This window comes from Lynx rufus, unplaced genomic scaffold, assembly GCF_022079265.1.
Source record: "Lynx rufus isolate CCGP_SWC_20201006 ecotype Redwood Valley unplaced genomic scaffold, mLynRuf1.p SCAF_7, whole genome shotgun sequence".
Taxonomy (NCBI): Eukaryota; Metazoa; Chordata; class Mammalia; order Carnivora; family Felidae; genus Lynx; species Lynx rufus.
In genome coordinates this window covers 51,302,591-51,320,262 of record NW_025814889.1, presented here as the reverse complement: position 1 = coordinate 51,320,262, position 17,672 = coordinate 51,302,591, and positions in this window count along the sequence as shown.

The following is a 17,672-nucleotide window of genomic DNA, read 5'->3' as shown; positions in this document are numbered from 1 at the left end:
CCTCCATCCTCGATTTTCTTAAATACCCAACAACCACTGATAATTTAAAATTTTTTAGAGTTTTGACTTTTTAGATCGACTTCTTTGATTTAGTAATGTGTGTTTGAGGTTCCTTCATGTCTTTTTGTGGCTTGAAAGTTCATTTTTTTGTTATTGCTCCTGCTGAATAACAGTCCATTGTATGCATATTCTAATGTTTGTGTATCCATTTACCTATTAAGGGACATCTTGGTTTCTTCCATTTTTGGTTAATTATGAATAAAGCTCATAAATATTCATGTGTAGGCTTTTGTTGTAATGTAAATTTTCACTCTTTTGGGTAAATATCCAATAAAGAAATTGTGGGATAGGAGAGGAAGACTATGTTCAGCTTTGTAAGAAAATACAAACTTGTCTTCCAAAGATGTTGTACCATTTTGCATTACCACCAACAATGAATGAAAGTTCTAGGTGTTCCACATCCTTGCCAGGACTTGATACTGTCAGTGTTTTAGATTGTCACCATTTTAATCGGTGTGTAATGGTATCTCATTGCTGAATTAATTTTGAATTCCCTAATAATGAATGTTAAAATATATTTTCCTATACTTATTTCCAATTACGTATCTTCTTTGATGAGGTATCTATTCAGATATTTTGCCCATTTTTTAATTGAGTTGGGTTTAGAGTTCTTTGTGTATTTTGGATACAAGTCCTTTATCACATATGTCTTTTGCTAATATTGTCTCCCAGTCTGTGGCTTGTCTTGCCATTCTATTAACTGTGACTTAATGGAGCAGTTTTTTTTTAGGTCTTTATTTGAATTGTAGTTACTTGACATATAGTGTAATTTTGGTTGCAATAATATTATTTGTTGACTCATTACTTACATATAACACTCAGTGCTCATCACAAGTGCCTTCCATAACACCCATCACCCATTTAACCCATTCTCCACTCACCACCCCTCTAGCAACCCTCAGATTGTTCCCTAGAGTTAAGAGTCTCTTATGGTTTGCCTGTCTCTTTTTTCCCCCTTCCCCAAATTTATCTGTTTTGTTTCTTAAATTCCACACATGAGTAAAATCATATGGTATTAATCTTTCTCTGACTTATTTTGCCTAGCATAATACACTCTAGCTCTATCCATGTCCTTGCAAATGGCAAAATTTCATTCTTTTGATATCTGAGTAATATTCCATTGTATATGTATACCAACCACTTCCTTTTCCATTCATCAGTCGATGGATATTTGGGTTCTTTCCATAATTTGGCTATTGTTGATAATGCTGTAATAAGCATTGGTGTGCATGTGCTCCTTTGAATCAGTAATTTTGTATCATTTGGATAAATACCTCCTAGTGCAATTGCTGGGTCGTAGGGTAGTTCTATTTTTAACTTTAAAAAAAAAGAAAAGATTTTTAAAATATTTATTTATTTATTTATTTATTTATTTATTTATTTTGAGAGACAGAGAATAAGAGTACAAGCAAGAGCCAAGGAGAGGCAGAGAGAGGGAGAGAAAGAATCCCATGTAGGCTCCACATTTAGTGGAGCTCGATCCCACAACGCTCGATCCCACAATGCTGCGATCGTAACCTGAGCCAAAATCAAGAGTGAGACACTTAACCAACTGAGCCACTCAGGCGCCTCTAATTTTAACTTTTTGAGGAACCCCCATATTGTTTTCCAGGGTGGATGCACCAGTTTGCATTCTCACCAACAGTGTAAGAGGGTTCTCCTTTCTCCACATCCTCATCAGCATCTGTTGTTTCCTGCGTTGTTCATTTGAGCCATTCTGACGGGTGTGAGGGGGTAACTCATCGTGGTTTTTATTTGTATTTTCTTGTTGATGAGTTATGTTGAGCATCTTTTCATGTGTCTGTTAGCCATGTGGATGTCTACTTTGGGAAAATCTCTATTCATGTCTTCTGCCCTTTTCTTAACTGGATTATTTTTTTGTGTGTGTGTATTGAGTTTGATAAGTTCTTTATAGATTTTGGATACTCACTTTTTATCAGATAATGTCATTTGCAAATAAATATCTTCTTCTATTCCATAGGTTGCCTTTTAGTTTTGTTGATTGTTTTAAGGGAGCAGTTTTTTGATTTGTTATTAGTTTTAATGAGTCCAACTTATCAGTTGTGTCTTACATAAATCATGCATCTGGTGTTGTATCTAAAGCCATCCCTGAACCCAGTCTCACCTTGCTATTCTCCTACGTTATCTTCTAGCTGTATGTTTTACTTTTGAACTGTGATCTGTTTGAGTTAATTTTAATAAAAGATGTTAGGTGTCTGTCTAGATTCATTATTTTTAAACAAGTGTCCAGTTGTTCCAGCACCATTTGTTGCAAAAATGGACCTTTCTCTATTTTAATTACCTTCACTCTTTTTCAAAGATCATTTGCCTCTTATTTGTGTGAGTTTATTTCTAGGCCTTCTATTTTGTTCCAATAATCTATGTTTCTACTCTTTTACCATACGATAGTGTCTTGTTTACCTGATCTTTATAGTAGTTTTTGATGTCAGGAAATGTCATTCTTCTGAAATTGTTTTTCTTCTCTGGAATTGTGTTGACTACTCTGGTCTTTTCTGTACAAACCTAAAATCAGTTTTTGGATATGCACAAAATGATGCGCTGAGATTTTTATTATGATGGTGTTGAATGTATGGGTTAGTTTGAGAAGAAGTACCATTTTTATAATATCAAGTCTTCCTATGCATGAGCATGGGATATCTTTCTATTTCTTTAGATAGTCTATGATTTCTTTCACTAGAATTTGTATTTTTCTGTAAGTAGATTTTTATACATTTTGTTAGATTTAAATCTAAGTATTTAGCTTTTTGGTACTACTGTTTTCTATTTGTTGTTGTTCTTGTTGTTTGTTTCTTTTTTATCTTTTGTTCTGTTTCTGGTTTGATTGAGCATTTCATATAATCTCATTTTCTCTCCTCTTTTAGCATAAATGATTTCAATATATTTGAAAATTTATTGGTGGCATACGGCTTGACATATATTTTTACCACATATATAATTCAAATAACACTATACCACTACACTCTTCCCCCCATATCTTATAACACTGATGTAATTCATTTCACTTATCCATAGCTGTCATCATATACTTTGCTGCTATTACTATTTTGAAGTTACCCATTACATCAATTAAGAAAAATACAAGATTTTATTTTATCTTCATTTATTTCTTTATTCTTCTTTCTTTCTAAATGTAGATTCACATTTCTGGCCTGCGTAATTTCCTTTTCTCTGAATATTTCTTTTAGCATTTCTTTAGACAGTTCTCTTGGAAACAAATTTGCTCAGTTTTGGTTTGACTGAAAAAACCATCAGTTTAGATACAAAGGGGCATGGAGGAATTTGGAGAGATGATAGAAACCCTTCTATATCCTGATTATAATGGTCACCGCAAGACAGAATGTATTTGTCAGAATTTTCAGAACTGCAACCAAAAAAAGGGGGGGATTTTACTGAGGTAAATATTATCTTAATTTAGAAAAAAATAAAAGTGAGAGACTTACTTTTTTGTTCTTAATGGAATAACTGGAATCATATACTTATTCTTCCACATAAATTAAAAAATGGACAAAATGTAATAAAATAACTATTTTCAGAGTGGGTAACAGTCAACAGGGACTCCCAAACTGAGTCTCAATGTATTATCAGGAGGAGAATGAGGTGGAGATTTGGAAGGCTTAGGACACTGGAGAGTGCAAGAAAGGAGCTTCCCAGAAAAAGTTTCCGTTATTTGAATAAGGTTATGTTGAGTCTTTGAATGTTAAACTGTACATGCATAAGGTAGCCATCAAATCTGGACAAAGAACAACAAGGGAAGTGTAAGTCAAACAGTTTCAGAATTCAAGCAGGTTTGGAAGATATTTAAGTTCCAAATGTTGTGGAGAAAGCTGTGTTAGTAATTTCCCAAAGTGAAGTCCCTGCACTTTATCATGTGCAAGTTGTCAGATTCAATCAGTGAGCAAAGGTAGCTGACTATCTCTGATCCAGCATAGAGTCCTCTAAATAAAAAAATAGAGTGAGAAAAGGAAGGCAATGAAGTGGAAAGCTAAGATTCCAAAATGTTTCATTTTTGATACTTTATATAGTAGAGGTAATTTGTATTGAAGAATATATCACTAAATGACAGAATAAATGGAGGATCAAAAACTATAGGTCGTAATTTAATTGAAATCCAAATTTAATTTATTGACTATAAGTACATTTCTACATATTAACTAAGGTAATATGAGTATCATATTAATGTGTAGGTTATTTATATCCATGCTAAATAAGAATTTTTGGAAATGGCCCTGGAAATCTAGACTCTTTATAAAACTCCACAAGATATCATTACAGATGCAAAATTTCCAACACCTCAAACCTGGTTATGGACTCACTATTAGGGATTCCGATGTGGAAATTTTTAATTTTTTTTTCTTTATTTTCTCTTTCTTAGTAAAAATATTAGTTTGGAAATGATTTTTATTTTGAAGATGGCTTTGGCTCTGAAAAGCTAACCCTTATAACCATATTGTGAAAAGTGTGGCTACGTGAGTTTAAGTCCCAGATCTTTTGCTAAAACGCGATCTTAAATATTGTGCCTTTGTTTCCCTGTGAGTGCAATGGAGACTTATACTAATGTTATGAGAATTAAATGAAGTAAAAAATAAGAGTGTTTTTATATAGCAACCATCATTTTTTAAGTTTATTTTTAAGTTTATTTATTTACTTTTGAGAGACATAGAGGGAGAGACAGGCTGAGAGAAAGGGAGAGAAAGAATCCCAAGCAGGCTCCATAGTGTCAGCACAGAGCTCGGCAACATGGGGCTCAGGCCCACCATGAGATCATGACCTGAGCTGAAATCCAGAGTTGGATGCTTAAACGAATAAGCCACCCAGGTTCCCCAGCAACCATCATTTTTAATGCTCAATAAATATATTTTATTAGTAGGGTTGATATACCAACAGGAAATAGAAACCTGCATCTAGCTTCATGCATTGATGTCAGGTCATCCGAATTCCAGATTCTATAGCTTTCCAACAATTACAGATATATCCTGATATATTATTCAAATAAATCTACCTGAAATTATTGTTTACCATTTCCTTCCTTGATAAAAATACAATGGTGATTTGTCAGTCATTTTTACTATATTAATTTTGTACTTATATTCTTGTCTGATACATAGCAGGCTCTAAGTAGTGACATAGACACTTCAGTACTTGTTTATGTCTAATTTTAACTTTCTGTGATCCTGATATTTTCTCAAAAGTTCAAGGAGAATCAGTCTGAAATTATTATTTGAGCGTCTGCCCAAAGAAAAATTTAGAACAGGTACACATTTAGTGTAAAACAGCACTGTATCATTTAGCTCAAGAATAAAAATGAATTAAAATAAGCTTTAAACAAATACGGTATCTTTTAATACTAAATTTGAAATTTTAACCTAAACAAAGCTAAGATGACATTTCTAATTTTTCTGAACAGAAGGGAGAAAAAATCCAAATTAGAATATTTGAGTCAACACAAATTTTGGTTTAGAAAATGCAAAGTAGTCAATAGAATTGTTGGTAAAAGCAAGCATTGCATATAAATATCGTCTTTATTCCAACTTGTATATAATATATGCTGTCAGATATCATGTTTGTATTATAAGAACTCAAAATTACAATGGTAACTGAAAGGCTATGGCTTGCCTTGTTGAGTCACATATATACACATTTTTAGAATTCCTGTGAAAGATCTTTTTCAGAACATGTTTTAGACCTTCTTCCCTTTTTTACAAACAGTATACATGAGCATGAATGTATGAGTAAATGATAAACAGTTACCTTAGCAGTACATGCTGTTTTTGATATTTAGTTCTTAGACAATGTAGGGTTTTAGTATTAAAACCTATTTTTGTATTTAGTATTAACTGGAAAGACAAGCACAAAAATCACTGAAACAATATCTTTAAAATTTTATCTTTTTTTCCCCTATAGGTGAGATAGAATCAAATATCCTTTATAGTAAGATCACTATTAGCCAAATTAGAGAAGTCAGATATTTAAAATATATATACATTTTCTGAAATCTCTACTATGAAATCCATGTAGGAAATAAGGGGGTATGGTAGGGAGAATTATGAGACAATCCCCAAGATTCCCTCTTCCTGGAGTACATGCCCTGTTTAATCTCTCTCTCTCTCTCTCTCTTAGTGTTTTTTCAAATGTTTATTTATTTATTTTGAGAGAGAGCCAGGAAGACTGAGTGGGGAGGGGCAGAGAAAGAGAGGGAGGCAAAGGAAATTCCAAGAATTCCAATTCTTCCTAAGTTATTTATTTTTGAGAGAGAGAGAGAGAGAGAGAGAGAGAGGCAGAGAGAGAGGGAGATAGAGGATTTGAAACGGACTCCAAACTGACATCAGAGAGCCCGATGTGGGGCTCAAACTCAAGAACCCTGAGATCATGACCTGAGCCAAAATCAAGAGTCAGATGCTTATTGGACCAAGCGACCCATGTGCCCCAATCTCTCTTTGAATGTAGGTAGTACCTGTGATTATGGCAGAAGCGCCATTAACTTGATGGGATTAAATGATATGGCAAAGGTGATGAGATAGTGACCCCCATGATTTTTATGTTATATGAGCAAAGGGTGAGACATTCTCCTGCCAACCTTGAAAAAAGCAGTCATGTTGTGAAATGCCCATCTATGGAGGGAGCTATGTGGCAAGAATCTGAGAGTATCCTTTAGAAGTCTTCAGAAATCATCAACAGTTAGATAGCAATTACATATCAGTAAAGCTGGGGAAAATAATAAACAGCAGTTTGAAAAAGAAAATGACCCCAACAAAAAATGTAAAAATGTCAGTTTTGTTAATGGTAAAGGTAGTATTGGACACTTGTATTTTTCTGCCAGTAAGTGGACTTCCTGATATTGAAACTTTCACAGCCTATGTGTAATCACTAGACTTCTTAAGAGTACAGAGCAGATCACCACTGATTTCTCAAGAGTATAGAGCAGAACACATGCTCCCTGTAGACAGAATGGATCCAAGGAGAAAGAGCAGAGTTACACACCCCCAGTCTTTTATGCAACTATTTTCACCAATCAAGTAAGATATTTGCCCTCTCTTTCCAAGAAAGGGATGAATGAGGCTGTAAGGAAAAGTAGTTAATAGATCTCCCTCTGCCAAGAGGTAGGGAACATGTCCTCACCCCTACAATTCCATATTATTTTTTACCGTGTTTTTATTTCCTTAGCTCTTTTGAATTTACCATTTTAAAGCTTTATCTGTCCTCTAGACTGTGAAATCCTGAGGATAGGTCTAAATTTACTTTTTGTAATTTCAGCATCTAACAAGAGTATTTTTTTTCCAGTGAATAAGTAGATGAATATAAACACATTTGATTTTTAGGAAGGTTTTGGTACAGCTGAATTAATCATTTATCAACTTTTTTTTCCCTGATATTTTGGTGACTGTATCATACCAATCATTAAATATGTTTTATGTTAATGGTGAATGCTAACTCTTAGGAACTAGCCTACTCATGTGCCTAATATTTTTACTGTTTCTAGAGCATAAAAGAAAAATTAAATTGAATAAGTTGAATTAATATCCAATATTATTTCAGTTGCTTTGGCTCAATTTACAAAGGAAAAAAAAACCTCTAAATATTTAATACAAGCTGTTTTAAAAATAATGGCATGAAAAATGAACTACTGGGACCTTATGAAGATAAAAACTTCTGCACAGCAAAGGAAACAACCAACAAAACTAAAAGGCAACCAACAGAATGGGAAAAGATATTTGCAAATGACATATCGGACAAAGGGCTAGTATCCAAAATCTATAATGAACTCATCAAACTCTACACCCGAAAAACAAATAACCCAGTGAAGAAATGGGCAGAAAACATGAGTAGACACTTCTCTAAAGACATCCGGATGGCCAACAGGCACATGAAAAGATGCTCAACGTCGCTCCTCATCAGGGAAATACAAATCAAAACCACACTCAGATATCACCTCACGCCAGTCAGAGTGGCTAAAATGAACAAATCAGGAGACTATAGATGCTGGACAGGATGTGGAGAAACGGGAACCCTCTTGCACTGTTGGTGGGAATGAAAATTGGTGCAGCCACTCTGGAGGTTCCTCAAAAAATTAAAAATAGACCTACCCTATGACCCAGCAATAGCACTGCTAGGAATTTACCCAAGGGATACAGGAGTACTGATGCATAGGGGCACTTGTACCCCAATGTTTATAGCAGCACTCTCAACAATAGCCAAATTATGGAAAGAGCCTAAATGTCCATCAACTGATGAATGGATAAAAAAAATTGTGGTTTATATACACAATGGAGTACTATGTGGCAATGAGAAAGAATGAAATATGGACTTTTGTAGCAACATGGATGGAACTGGAGAGTGTGATGCTAAGTGAAATAAGCCATAGAGAGAAAGACAGATACCATATGTTTTCACTCTTATGGATCCTGAGAAACTTAACAGAAACCCATGGGGGAGGGTAAGGAAAAAAAAAAAAGAGGTTAGAGTGGAAGAGAGCCAAAGCATAAGAGACTCTTAAAAACTGAGAACAAACTGAGGGTTGATGGGGGGTGGAGGGAGGGGAGGGTGGGTGATGGGTATTGAGGAGGGCACCTTTTGGGATGAGCACTGGGTGTTGTATGGAAACCAATTTGACAATAAACTTCATATATTGTGAAAAAAAGACAATAAAAAAATAATGGCATGTGTTTTGAATTCTGAATTAATTTTTAATTAATTAAAATTAATTTAAACTAAGGAATTATTTTTTTTAATTCCTAAAACACTGACATCTCTGGTTTCCTTTCTCAAATAACAAAAGATTAGGAAGAGCAAAGCACAGAATCTCAGGATTAGAAAGGAATTACAAATAATTTCCTTCAAATTTCTCCCTAGCCCATGAATTTCTTCTCTGGCAGTGATGAAGGACTCATGAGCTAAGTAGGCTAGTCATTCCATAAGCAAATTATTCTATTCTATGCTTCTGCATCGAATAGAAAGATATCTCCCCTGTATTTTTAAAGACTGAGTCTAGTTTTGTGTTTTATACACAAATAGCCAAATTGAACCTTGTTCATAAACGATTTCCCTTAAAATGTTTGGAGTTTATTGTCGTAGTTCTCCTTCTCCCTTAGGTTTTCTTGTCTGTTAGCTAAACACTTGCGGTTTTTTCAATAGATCTTCATATAACACGATGAGATGAACTTTTAGTAACTTATTTTTAAAGATTTTTAAAATGTTTATTCATTTATTTTTAGAGAGAGACTGGGGCAGAGAGGAGGAGAGGAAGAATCCTAAGCATGCTCTGCACTGACAGTGCAGAGCCCGACACGAGGCTCAATCCCACGAACTGTGAGGTCGTGACCTGAGCGGAAATCAAGAGTTAGACCCTCAACCAACTGAACCACCCAGGCGCCCCACTAGTAACTTATAATTGAACAGGACACGCTAAATGCAAGGCCAGCTCAACAGGAAGGAATATGTGGCTTCATAGTCACTCATGCTCTGCCCCTTTGAAATCCTGGGTGGCCCTGGAACCATTCCCATTGTCTTTGCCCACGTGTTCAGAAATTTAAGCTCTCAAACAGCTAAGGGGCAACTTTTGCTCCAGTTTTGCAGTTTTTGGAGGCAACAAGACTAAACTTTATTTAATTTTTTATTAATCCCTCTCTTTCTCATAGGGACATGCACTATGGGAAAAATTTAAAGATATGTCACTAATAAGTGAAGACTTATTGAACAGCAAAGCATTCTGGAAAGTTCAGAAATGAATACAATAAAAGGAGCATACTAGTTGAGAAATGATACCAATATATATGGTTTGGAGACCGTGGTGTTTTGTGTGTTGAAAATTTTTAAAGTGGTAAAGAACTAAGCAGTGGTTGTGAGCATAGAGATGGGCAGAACCTCACTAGACCATGATTGCATCTGGGCTGGTAAGTGTGTACATCAAGCTTCACATTTTACATAAGCAGCGATAAGAAACCACGTGGCACCAGCAGTCTGCCTACAAGTTTCCTTAGTTTGATCATCCAGTTAATTAGATACATTTTCTTATTTTACACATTATTTCAGATGACTGCGTTGCTAAACTTCCTGCATCTAAATCATTGGTGTTTCTATTCCTTGCGTTTCTAAAATCATTTCATCACTTTCCTTTAAGCCCCTACTGGCAGCCTCTCCAGAGGCCCCAGCCCTCTAGTCAGGCATTTTAGTATTTCACTAACTCTCTCATCAGAATCCTTTTAGCTTCTGCTCATTGTCTGAGTCTAAAATCCTCCCCATCACAGTTATTTGTTACAGAAGCTTTCCACATCCAAGTTTCCTAGAGCTGTATTAGTTATTTATTGCGAGAAGGCTAACACTCCTAAATACAGCAGTTTGAACCATAAAAATGTATTATTTCATACAGTTTTTTGGTGGGTCTGGCTTCAGCCTTTTGGGGTGGTTTTGGGTCAATGTCGTTCATGATGTTGTAGTCAACATATTGTTTTAGGATACCATCATGAGGAAACCATGATCCACATGGTTATATAGATCTCACCACGTGGACCCCTCCACAGGGTTATTAATTGTCTTCATGTCTTTTTATCTGGCTTCCCCCTTCAAAAGTTTTCCAAAAGACAGCAAGATAGAAATCACAGTTTCTTTTTGACCTTGGCTTAGAAGTCACACATCATAATTTTGACAAAATCACATTGGTTCTCTAGGTCATTCTTATTGGACATGAGAGGCAAATACATGACCATGTGAGTACAAGAAGGAAAGAAAGGGCCATTTTTGATGCTAGCTTCCATGTTACTGCTATTCCATCTCTCTTTGTCTCTTTCCCTCACCCCTCTCCCCCACCCTTCAGCTTTATTCAGGTATGATTGGTAAATAAAATTTTAAGATATTAAAGGTTCACAATGTGATGGTTTTATATATGTACCTTTATGAAAGAATTCCCTGCATCACGTTAATTAACTATCTCTTGTTCAATCTCTCAAAACAGTCACTTCACATAACTTGTCAACTTTTCTAGTTGTTTACAATGGGAAGGTAAATTCCACAAGACTTATACCTTCATGGATGGAAATGGAACTATGTTACCATTGTTTTCACATAAAAAACAAAGTGATAAATCAAGTTATGGAAAGTGGAAAGTTTGGACTCATACTTTTGAAACATTAAACAGGCTTCCAAGAGAGCAAATTAAGTATTAAAAAAAAAATTTGAAAAGGGAACCAAGATGGGGGAATAGCATGGAAGTTTTTTTTGTGTCTCGCATCCATGAAATACAGCCATATCAACAATAAGCCATCCTGCACACCTAGAAAACTGATCTGAGGATTAACACAACAATCTGCACAACCTGAACCACAGAATTCAGCAGGTATGTAGCGCAGAGAAGTGAACTGCGGGAGAGAGAAGCCACAGAGGGCAGGGAGGTCCTTTTGCAGACAGAGAGAGAGAGTGGAGACAGTGGGGAGAATATGGGGAAAGCACCCCTCCCCAAAAGCAGCTGGACAGAAAGTGGGAAATTGGAAACACCTGCAGGGACTGAACTAGAAAGGGAGAAAGGAGAAAGGACAGGGTTTAAATTCCATTAAGACTGTAAACAAGGGGAAAGCAAAGGCTGCAACTCCACAGCGTAATACCTGGTGGTGCTCTGGTGGGAAGGGCGAATCCCCAGGAGCAGAGTGGGGTCTGGGAGGTACTGAGCCACATGGGGAGAAGCAGTTCCACTGCAGAAAGAACATTTGGTAGAGGCTGTGAGGCAACCTGGGCCCCACAGACCCCAGAAAATGGCCACATTCGCTGGTGCTGGAACAAGGTCATTAAGGGTGAAGCCTGGTGCCAGATGTGTGTTGTGATTTTCCATAATCCCTGAAACACTGCTGCTACGCTGTCTTGCAAACTTTTTCTGGGGTGGTCTACCACCCAGCCGTAGTCTCTGGACATAATCAGCAACATGGGTCCTGTGAACTTTCCTGGGTGTGGCCAGCATTCGGCTGTTGCTCCATGAGACTCTCCCACAGAGAGGCTGAATGGGTCAAAGCCGCAGTCCCTCAGAAGTAAGGGGCCGGGGAAAACAGCCTCATCTGAGACAAAATGTGGGAGAGAGGTACTACCTGGGGCTTGGTCACAGACAATGTAAAAGCGGGGAGTGGAGGAAAGCTGAAGACAAAGGACAGGTGTGTGATTGCTGACTGGGGAGAACAGAGTTCGGATACTAGAGACTGGGTAGCCGGGTGACGCCATTTTCACCGCTCCAGCGCATGCACATAAGCACCTACAAGCGCCACAACAATCTACCACTGTAGGCTAGCAGTGCCATCTAGTGGATAATAGAGTCATTACACTGAGCTCCGCCCAATAGGCCAACCTCACTCTTCAAGAACAAAAGTCTCACTGCCTGCTTAGTTTATGGACTATAAAGCACTTCATAGTCTCACTTCTAGGGAAAAACGAAGTAATTTCAGTCATATTTCAGTCTGTTAGCAGGTCCATCTATTCAATTTTCTTTATTTTTTTCTCTTTTCCTTTTTTCTTTTTTTCATTTCTTTTCTTTTTCTTGAATACAGAAAAAGAAGAAATTCATTTTTATTTTCAATTTTATTAGAAATATTTTTCTTTAATTTTTTTACTATATTTTCTACTTTTGTGTAAATTTTTTCAAATTCTATTTTACTTCCATTATTTTATTTTAGTCTACTTCAGTGTATTCATTTTTTCAAATTTTGAAATGATTTCCTTTTTTTTATTTTTATTTTTTTCATTTATTTTCCCTTTCTTGAATACAGAAAAAGATTCATTTTTAGGTTTTTTTTCATTTTTAGTTTTTATTAAAAATATTATTTTTTTCTACTACAGTTTTTACTTTCGTGTAAATGTTTTCAAATTCTAGCTTATTTCATCATTTCATTTTAGTCTACTTCAGTGTATTCATTTTTTCAAATTTTCAAATGATTTCCTTTTTTTTTCTTCTTTCCCTTATTTCTCTAATCTATCAAGCCACTTTCAACACCCAGACCAAAACACACCTAGGATCTAGCATCATTTATTTTATTTTATGTTTGTATGTTTTTAATTTTTTAATTTTAATATTTTTTAATTTTAATTTTTTTACTTTTAATTTTTTCTACTTCATTAATTCCTTTTCTCCCTTCAAAATGACAAAATGAAGAAATTCACCCCAATAGAAAGCGCATGAAGAAATGATAGGGACTTAACCAACATAGATAAACCAGATGTCTAAACCAGAATTTAGAATCACGATAATAAGAATACTAACTGGAGTTGAAAATAGATTAGAATCCCTTTCTGCAGAGATAAAAGAAGTAAAAACTAGTCAGGATGAAATAAAAAATGTTATAACTGAGCTGCAATCATGGATAGATGCCGCAGTGGCAAGGATGGATGAGGCAGAACAGAGAATCAGTGATATAGAAGACAAACTTATGGAGAATAACAAAACAGAAAAAAAGAGGGAGATTAAGGCAAAAGAGCACGATTTAAGAATTAGAGAAATCAGTGACTCATTAAAAAGAAACAATATCAGAATCATAGGGGTCCCAGAAGAGAAAGAGAGAGAAATAGAGGTAGAAGGGTTATGTGAACAAATCATAGCAGAAAAAATTCCTAACCTGGGGAAAGACACAGACATCAAAATCCAGGAAGCACAGAGACACCCATTAGATCCAACAAAAACCGACCATCAACAAGACATATCATAGTCAAATTCACAAAATACCCAGGCAAGGAAAGAATCATGAAAGCAGCAAGGGAAAAAAAAGTCCCTAACCTACAAGGGAAGACAGATCAGGTTTGCAGCAGTCCTATCCACAGAAACTTGGCAGGCCAGAAAGTAGTGGCAGGATATAGTCAATGTGCTGAGTCAGAAAAAAAAATGCAGCCAAGAATTCTTTCTCCAGCAAGTCTGTCATTCAAAATAGAAGAAGAGATAAAAAGTTTCCCAGACAAACAAAAATTAAAGGAGTTTGTGACCACTAAACCAGCCCTGCAAGAAATTTTAAGGGGGACTCTTTGAGGGGAGAAAAGATGAAAATATAAATAAATAAATAAATAAATAAATAAATACTAAAAGCAACAAAGATTAGAAAGGACCAGAGAACACCACCAGAAACTCCAACTCTACAAGCATCATAATGGCAATAAATTCATATCTTCCAGTGCTCACTCTAAATATCAATGGACTAAACGCACCAATCAAAAGACATAGGGTAACAGAATGGATAAGAAAACAAGATCCGTCTATATGCTGTTTACAAGAGACCCACTTTAGACCTAAAGACACCTTCAGATTGAAAATAAGGGGATGGAGAACCATGTATCATGCTAATGGTCAGCAAAAGAAAGCCAGAGTAGCCATACTTACATCAGACAATCTAGACTTTAAAATAAAGACTGTATCAAGAGATGAAGAAGGGCATTATATCATAATCAATGGGTCTATCCACCAAGACGACTTAACAATTGTAAACATTTATGCGCCAAATGTGAGAACACCCAAATATATAAATCGATTAATCACAAACATAAAGAAACTCATCGATTGTAATACCACAATAGTAGGAGACTTCAACACCCACTCACAGCAATGGACAGATCGTCTAATCAAAACATCAACAAGAAAACAATGACTTTTAATGACACACTGGACCAGATGGACTTAACAGATATATTCAGAACATTTCATCCTAAAGCAGCAGAATATACATTCTTCTCCCATGCACATGGAAAGTTCTCCAGAATAGACCACATACTGGGACACAAATCAGCCCCTCATCAAGTACAAAAAGATCAAGATCATACCGTGTATATTTTCAGACCACAACACTATGAAACTCAAAATCAACCACAAGAAAAAACTTTGGAAAGGTAACAAATACTTGGAGACTGAAGAACATCCTCCTAAAGAATGAATGGGCTAACCAAGCAGTTAAAGAGGAAATTAAAAAGTATATGGAAGCCAATGAAAATGATAACACCACAACCCAAATCCTCTGGGATGCAGCAAAGGTGGTCATAAGAGGTATATAGCAATTAAGTATATAACAATCCAGGCCTTCCTAAAGAAGAAAGATCTCAGATATACAACCTAACCTTATTCCTTAAAGAGCTGGAAAAAGAACAGCAAACAAAACCCAAAACCAACAGAAGACAGGAAATTATAAAGATTAGAGCAGAAATTAATGCTATTGAAACCCAAAAAACAGTAGAACAGATCAATGAAACCAGAAGCTGGTTCTTTGAAAGGATTAATAAAATTGATAAACCACTAACCAGTTGATCAAAAAGAAAAAGGAAAGGACCCAAATAAATAAAATCGGGAATGAAAGAGGAGAGATCACAACCAACACAGCAGAAATAAAAACAATAATGAGAATATTATGAACAATTATATGCCAATAAAATGGGCAATCCGGAAGAAATGGACAATTCCTAGACATAAATACACTACCAAAACTGAAAGGAAGAAATAGAAAATGTGAACAGACCCATAGCCAGTAAGGAAATCGAAGTAGTAATAAAAAATCTGCCAAAAAACAAGAGTCCAGGGCCAGATGGCTTGCCAGGGGAATTCTACCAAACATTTAAGGAAGAGTTAACACCTATTTTCTTGAAGGTGTTCCAAAAAATAGAAATGGAAGGAAAACCTCCAAACTCTTTCTATGAAGCCAGCATTACCTTGATTCCAAAACCAGACACAGACCCCAGTAAAAAGGAAAACTATACACCAATTTCCCTGATGAACATGGATGCAAAAATCCTCAACAAGATATTAGCCAACCAGATCCAACAATACATTAAAAAAATTATTCACCATGACCACGTGGGATTTATACCCAGGATGCAGGGCTGGTTCAATATCTACAAAACAATTATCGTGACTCACCACATCAATAAAAGAAAGGACAAGAACCACATGATCCTGTCAATAGATGCAGAGAAAGCATTTGACAAAATACAGCATCCTTTCTTGATAAAAACCCTCAAGAAAGTAGGGATAGAAGGAGCACACCTTGAGATCATAAAAGCCATATATGAACAACCCAGCGCTAATATCATCCTCAGTGGGGAAAAACTGAGAGCTTTCCCCCTAAGGTCAGGAAGCAAGACAGGGATGTCCACTCTTGCCACTGTTATTCAACACAGTATTGGAAGTCTTAGCCTCTGCAATCAGACAACACAAAGAAATAAAAGGCATCCAAATCAGCTGGGAGGAGGTCAAACTTCCACTCTTCGCAGATGACTTGATACTCCATATGGAAAACCCTAAATATTCCACCAAAAAACAATAATCCAGTGAAGAAATGGGCAAAAGATATGAATAGACACTTCTCCAAAGAAGACATCCATATGGTCAAACGACATATGAAAAAATGCTCAACATCACTCATCATCAGGGAAATACAAATCAAAACCACCATGAGATACTACCTCACCCCTGTCAGAATGGCTAACATTAACAACTCAGGCAACAACAGATGTTGGCGAGGATGCAGAGAAAGAGGATCTCTTTTGCATTGTTGGTGGCAATGCAAGCTGGTGCAGCCACTCTGGAAAATAGTATGGAGGTTTCTCAAGAAACTAAAAATAGACCACCCTACAACCCAGCAATTGCACTACTAGGTATTTATCCATAGGACACAGGTGTGCTGTATTAAGGCACACATGCACCCCCATGTTTATAGCAGCACTATCAACAATAGCCAAAGTATGGAAAGAGCCCAAATGTCCATCGATGGATGAATGGATAGAGAAGTGGTATATACATACAGTGGAGTATTACTTGGCAATCAAAAAGAATGAAATCTTGCCATTTGCAACTACATGGATGGAACTGGAGGGTATTATGCTAAGTGAAATTAGTCAGTCAGAAAGACAAATATCATATGACTTCACTCATATGAGGACTTTAAGAGACAAAACAGAAGAACATAAGGGAAGGGAAACAAAAATAATATAAAAACAGGGAGGGGGACAAACATAAGGGACTCATAAATATGGAGAACAAAGAGAGGGTTATTGGAGGGGGAATGGGAAGGGGGAATGGGCTAAATGGGAAAGGAGCATTAAGGAATCTATTCCTGAAATCATTGTTGCACTATATGCTAACTAACTTGGATGTAAATAGAAAAAAATAAAATTAAAAAAATTTAAAAATTTTCAAAAATAGAGTTTATATAAGATGTTTGAACCAGATATATAAATTTTGGAGCCATCAGCATATAAATAGTTTTTAAAGTCATGGGGTTAAATAAGATCATGTAGGGAACAAAAAAAGAGGTCTTGAAGACAGTCCCAGGGCCTTCTACAATTTAGAACTTATGAAGATGAGAAAGTTCCAGAAAGGATATTGAGAAATATGAATTAGTGAGGTAGGAACAGAGGGGGACAAAACAACCCTTCAGGTATAGTTCATATAAATGTGAAGAAAATTTTTTAGAAGGTATTCATCTCTACCAGGTGCTGACAAGATGATGTCTAAGGAATGACTATTGGATTTGAGAAGTAGATTCTAGTCATCTTTTGATCCCAAGTCCAGTATCAGAAGCACACATAAAACAAACAAAAATCTGGCTGACTGATTCAAATCCACTGTTTTGTTGCACAATTTAATATGTTACTCT